The following is a 5,864-nucleotide window of genomic DNA, read 5'->3' on the forward strand; positions in this document are numbered from 1 at the left end:
ATAGACTTTAAAATCATGTTACTCATCTATAAAGCACTAAATGTTCTCAGGATGTAATACATTTGGTTAACTTTTGGTTTACATTTATTAAATCAGATTATAGCAGAAGTTATAGTGCAGAGTGATGTGAGACTCCTGAATTAATGTCATGCACATGGTTACAGACTGCTATACCATTCTTTATTATGAAATTATAATATTGTAAGAAATCCCCTTTTTGCCGGATGTGTCTGTAATGTGATTTCATCTTCTTTTTTACTGCTATAATCAGAATATATATACGCAAACACACACACACACATGCATGTAGTCATCGTGTTATATTAAAGTACTTCCTCCTCTCTCCAGGTGAACAGTGGGACTTGTCTTCAGCTTCAGGTGGAACAGCTCTGACCTGTACGGTGATCAGACCCGGAGAGGAGAGACACCTGGTCCAACAAGGTCAGTGCAGTGGAGGTGCAAAAATTAAAGGCAGAAAGTGTGAGATTTGTCAATTGCTGTTCATTAATACTCTAGGATCAGTAAATGATTCTAGAAGATAGTTGAGTCTCATTCAGAGGTCGTTGAATACTGACAGTTTGGGTTGGTAGAAGTCACTACAGTGTCTCTGTTAGGACACTAGTCTTTAAATTTAGAAGTATTTTAAATGGTTTTTGTTTACTGAGAGGAAATATAAACAGTCTGTCTGTTTAGAACGCCTGCATTTATTTGATCTCATTAATATATAATAAATGATATGATTATATTTTTATATCTACACTGTTCAGCCACAACATTAAAACAACTGACAAGTGAAGTGAGCATTGATCATCTTGTTACAATCAAATGTTCTGCTGGGAAACTTTGAGTTCTGTCATTTCTGTGGAGCCTCTTTGACAAACACCCCCCACCCAAACACCGTTCAGACCAACTACAGCCCCTCATGGCAAAGAAACCAAGGTGTCAAACTGGCCTCCTCATTCTCCAGATCCCAATCCAGTTGAGCATCTATGGGATGCGCCAGAACCAACTCCCATCCACGTTGGGGCCCCCGTGGATCGTTCTTGGCTCTGACTGCATCCAGTGGAAGCTCAGTTGGATTGAGATCTGAGGAATCTGGAGGCCAGGTTGACACCTTGAGCTCTTTCCCACGTTCCTCGGGTCGTTCCTGAGTCAGTTTTTGCAGCGTTGCAGGCGCGTTAACCTGCTGGGGGGGCACTGCCATCAAGGAGTGCTGCTGCCATGAGGGGGTGTACTCGGTCTGCAGCTGTGTTTGGGTGACTGGTGTTTGTCAAAGAGACATCCACATTAATGCTAGGACTCATGGTTTCACAGCCAAACATGGCATTGGAACACAATGATCCATGTTATTTATTTCACCTGTCACTGGTTCTAATGTTGTCGCTCTCAGTGTATACACATGTTAAATACATTATGAATTAGATCAAATAAATGCATTTAGGCACTGTAACCAGACTTGTTAATATTTCCTTTCAGTAAAACAAAACCTGTAAATGACTTCCTTTTCCTTTGAACTCTGTGGGTTTTGAGCTAAGACTTATGCATTTTAAATGGACAGCTTCATTTATGTCGATTCAACATTAACATAAGCCTCGGCCTATTCGACCAGCAGGCCACTAATAAGGATCGTATTCAGTTTCTGACGTGCGACTGTGCGGTAGTGAAGTTTTTGGTTTAGAAGCGGTTCTTGTGGTCTCATTCATGGTAGAGATGCAGCAAACTGAGCTCCAAACACCAGCAGAATGACCGGAAACATGTTAAATTCTGTCAGCCTGTGTAAGGTTTTGCTTGAGCAGTTGTAAGTTTGTCTACGTCCTTTGAGTGTATAAACTATGTTGAGCAGAGCTTGGTATTAACATTGGCATTCTTATTTGTGGTAGAAGTGCAGTGAATTAAGTGCTACAACACCATCAGAACTGAGCGGAGAAGTGTTGTTTTGGAGGCCTCGTTGTATAGAGCTGTTTAAGGACAAAAGTTCAGTGACAGTAATCCAGTTGTTAGTGGTCTGCCAGGTAAACCTGGTGTTATCATTGTAAGTTACAGGTTAACTTGACCGGACTTCAGCTATCTTCAATGGCAAATGCCCGAGTGCTGTCCATCGGAGCTGTAAGGGGTGTTTTCTATGAATGGCAGTAGTCAGGCCTTTGATCAGCTGCTGGTATTGGTAAAAGCGTATCCTACGAGCCCTTGTGCCATCCCGCCAACTTACAGGCCCCTGTTGTTACACACCTATGGTATGGTAGAATCGTGCACAAAGTGTACGTGTTTAGTTGGGCCTCGGCCTGGCTAGGGACATGCTCAGGGCCACGGTAAAAGCTAGCCTGACGCCACCAAAGCGGCTCCGGTCTCTGCCCTCATCTGTCCATGCCGATCTCACTCGCGAGTTCAGTGTGTATGGGCGCGATGCCTTTGCTTGAAGATAATGTTGAACTCTGTGATAAAACAAAATAGAAAAGAAAATTGCAGGAATTTAATTTCTTTGCAACTGTGTGTAACAGCATCCTGCTTGATAACACCAAGCAGAGATCATTATAAAGCTGTTACAGGGCCCTCGGCCTCACTGCCCAGCAGACCACTAATAACGATCTGATTGTGTTGTGGTGACGTTTTTCGTTTGGAAGCAGTTGTTGTGGTTGTGTTCAAGGTGGAATTGCAGAAAACTGATAGCTACAAACAGCTTGAGCGGTTGTTAGCTCGTCTGCCTCCTTATGAGTGTACTGAAGGTTGTTTTCAGTTCAGGTTCATCTCCACTTGAGCGTACAGAGAGTGCTTGATAAGCTTTATGAAGCCTTTGAAGTTGTTGTTTTACTGGAGAAACATCGTGGTATAAAGCTTTTCAGGCTAACAGTGTTAGCTAAACGATGTTGAGCGCAGTAAGCTACGACAACCAGTTCACCACTATAGAGTTCTAGGCACAAAAGTTCAGTAACAGCAATCCAGTTGTTAGTAGTCTGCCAGGCAAACTGGTTATCAGGCTTGTGTGAACTGACCAACCAGAGCAGACTGAGGCCCCGCCTCAAAACCCACAGGATTCAAGTAATGTTTTTACAGCCACTGGATATAGAAAATATATATCTTGAAAGAAAATGTGTATGAAAACACAAGTCTTCTCACTTTTAACAACTTGACTCTCTATGAGTCCTGTTAATAGCCCAAAAAGTGCGTTATCTGATGACCTGAGAATGAGATTCAAATATCAGCTGTCTTTCTACAGAATTGCTTTATAAGTACACTGACATCACACAATTAATCAATTGATTAATAATTGTCCTCCATATGCAGCACACTGGCTCTCAACTTTCTGCTTTTAATGCTGGATAACTTAATCTATAATAATACGTCATGTTTGATCTGAGAATATTTAATATTGTTTATATAAATCTGCAAAGTAACTAGTAACTAAAGCTGTTAGACAAAGTGCAGTGAAAGTATGAATAATATAGTTAAAAACTCAATTTATGCTAAATATGAAAATTATTTAACATGTATATCTCCACTGTTCAGCCACAACATTAAAACAACTGACAAGTGAAGTGAGCATTGATCATCTTGTTACAATCAAATGTTCTGCTGGGAAACTTTGAGTTCTGTCATTTCTGTGGATCCTCTTTGACAAACACCACCCACCCAAACACCGTTCAGACCAACTACACCCCCTCATGGCAAAGAAACCAAGGTGTCAAACTGGCCTCCTCATTCTCCAGACCCCAATCCAGTTGAGCATCTGCGGGATGCGCCAGAACCAACTCCCATCCACGTTGGGGCCCCCGTGGATCGTTCTTGGCTCTGACTGCATCCAGTGGAAGCTCAGCTGGATTGAGATCTGAGGAATCTGGAGGCCAGGTTGACACCTTGAGCTCTTTCCCACATTCCTTGGGTCGTTCCTGAGCAGTTTTTGCAGCGTTGCAGGCGCGTTGTCCTGCTGGGGGGGCACTGCCATCAAGGAGTGCTGCTGCCATGAGGGGGTGTACTCGGTCTGCAGCTGTGTTTGGGTGACTGGTGTTTGTCAAAGAGACATCCACATTAATGCTAGGACTCATGGTGTTCACAGCCGAACATGACATTGGAACACAATGATCCATGTTATTTATTTCACCTGTCACTGGTTCTAATGATGTGGCTCTCAGTGTATACACATGTTAAATACATTATGAATTAGATCAAATAAATGCATTTAGGCACTGTAACCAGACTTGTTTATATTTCCCCTCAGTAAAACAAAACTTGTAAATGTTCAAATTTACTTCCAAATTAAATTAAAACTCCATGTAAATAAATTATGAAAAGTGATTTCAGGTTAAATACAACTGAGTTAGGGACTCAAACCTCCACAAGGAGACTCAAAACTCATCAAAAATAGACACAGGTCTCTTTGTGGAGGACAAACAACTACCACAAAAACAAAACCTCCACAGACAAACAAAACCTCTGAAAACCATAAAAACCTGCACAAACACACAAAAACCCCTAAAAACCAACACACAAAAACCCCTAAAAACACACAAAACCTCTAAAAACACACAAAACCTCTAAAAACCCACACACAAAACCCCTAAAAACACACAAAACCTCTAAAAACAAACACACAAAACCCCTAAAAACACACGAAACCTCTAAAAACAAACACACAAAACCCCTAAAAACACACAAAACCTCTAAAAACAAACACACAAAACCCCTAAAAACACACAAAACCTCTAAAAACAATAAAAACCTGCACAAACACACAAAACCCCTAAAAACAAACAAAACCCCTAAAAACACACAAAACCTCTAAAAACAAACACACAAAACCCCTAAAAACACACAAAACCTCTAAAAACAATAAAACCTGCACAAACACACAAAACCCCTAAAAACAAACACAACCTCTAAAAACAATAAAAACCTGCACAAACACACAAAACCCCTAGAAACAAACAAAAAACCCTAAAAACAAACAAGCAGACATAAAACCACACAAAACCTCCACAAAGAGACATCAAACTACCACTGCTCCTCTTTCTCTTCCTGCAGGTGACGGACGAGCAGCTGAGACGAATAAGACGAGCCGCCACAGGACCTGAAGCAGGAAAACTGAGTATCGTCTTCTGATGAAACTCCTTCAGGTGCTGCAGGTGTTTGTTGACTCTGGTTTCACCTGCTCAGACAGTGAGCACTGTTGTCTTTGCTGGTTATTTACATAATAAAACCTTTTTTTGAATTACACTCTGTTGTGGTTTTTATAGATTTTTAAAGAACGTGTTGAGTCTTTTGATGGAGTCCAATGTCTCCTCTCAGTGGCATTTTCAAAGCTTTAACTATATTTGATGTATACATTTTCTGTCTGTAATGGAGAGCAGGGCTTCCATTACCTTCAGTATCTATTCCTATTCTGGGAATGACTGATTTAGAAACCATGTGTTGTTTAATAATGTCTGAGTAAGTTAGCCTCTCTCCATCTCTTATCACATGAATGAAGCTAACAGCAGCTGTGAGAGTTTATAACGTTTTACCAGCAGCTGATATGAAATATAGCTGCAGTGCTGCCTGTGATGTCACCAAGCAGACAGATAAAAGGTCATGTTGAGCAGCGACAGTAGTTTATATGATCATTATGCAGCATCATTGTTATCTGCACTTTAAAATCATATTACTGGTCTGTAAAGCACTAAATGTTCTCAGGACTGAACACATTTGGTTTACTTGTACGAGGATCAGGAGGGTTATTTAAAATGTTTGTTCTGATACAGTTACTTTTTTAAAAATAGTAAAGTAATTGAAGTAAAACTGTCCACTCATCTAATTCATAACTGTTCACTGTGGCTTTCAATTAAGTACATTAATTTAATGCATTTTTTTATCTGTAGCTTATTATATCAGCT

General features: G+C 40.6%; 1 long non-coding RNA gene across 1 annotated transcript; it reads left to right on the forward strand.

Moving 5' to 3' along the window:
* Window positions 1-386: 386 nt before the first annotated feature.
* LOC115596995 (uncharacterized) lies at window positions 387-5,199 on the forward strand. Its single transcript, XR_003986991.1, has 2 exons — window positions 387-441; window positions 5,017-5,199. It is a non-coding gene; the product is annotated as an uncharacterized LOC115596995 (long non-coding RNA).
* The last annotated feature ends 665 nt before the right edge of the window (window positions 5,200-5,864 follow it).

Source organism: Sparus aurata, chromosome 15 (assembly GCF_900880675.1).
Source record: "Sparus aurata chromosome 15, fSpaAur1.1, whole genome shotgun sequence".
In the NCBI taxonomy this organism is placed as follows: Eukaryota; Metazoa; Chordata; class Actinopteri; order Spariformes; family Sparidae; genus Sparus; species Sparus aurata.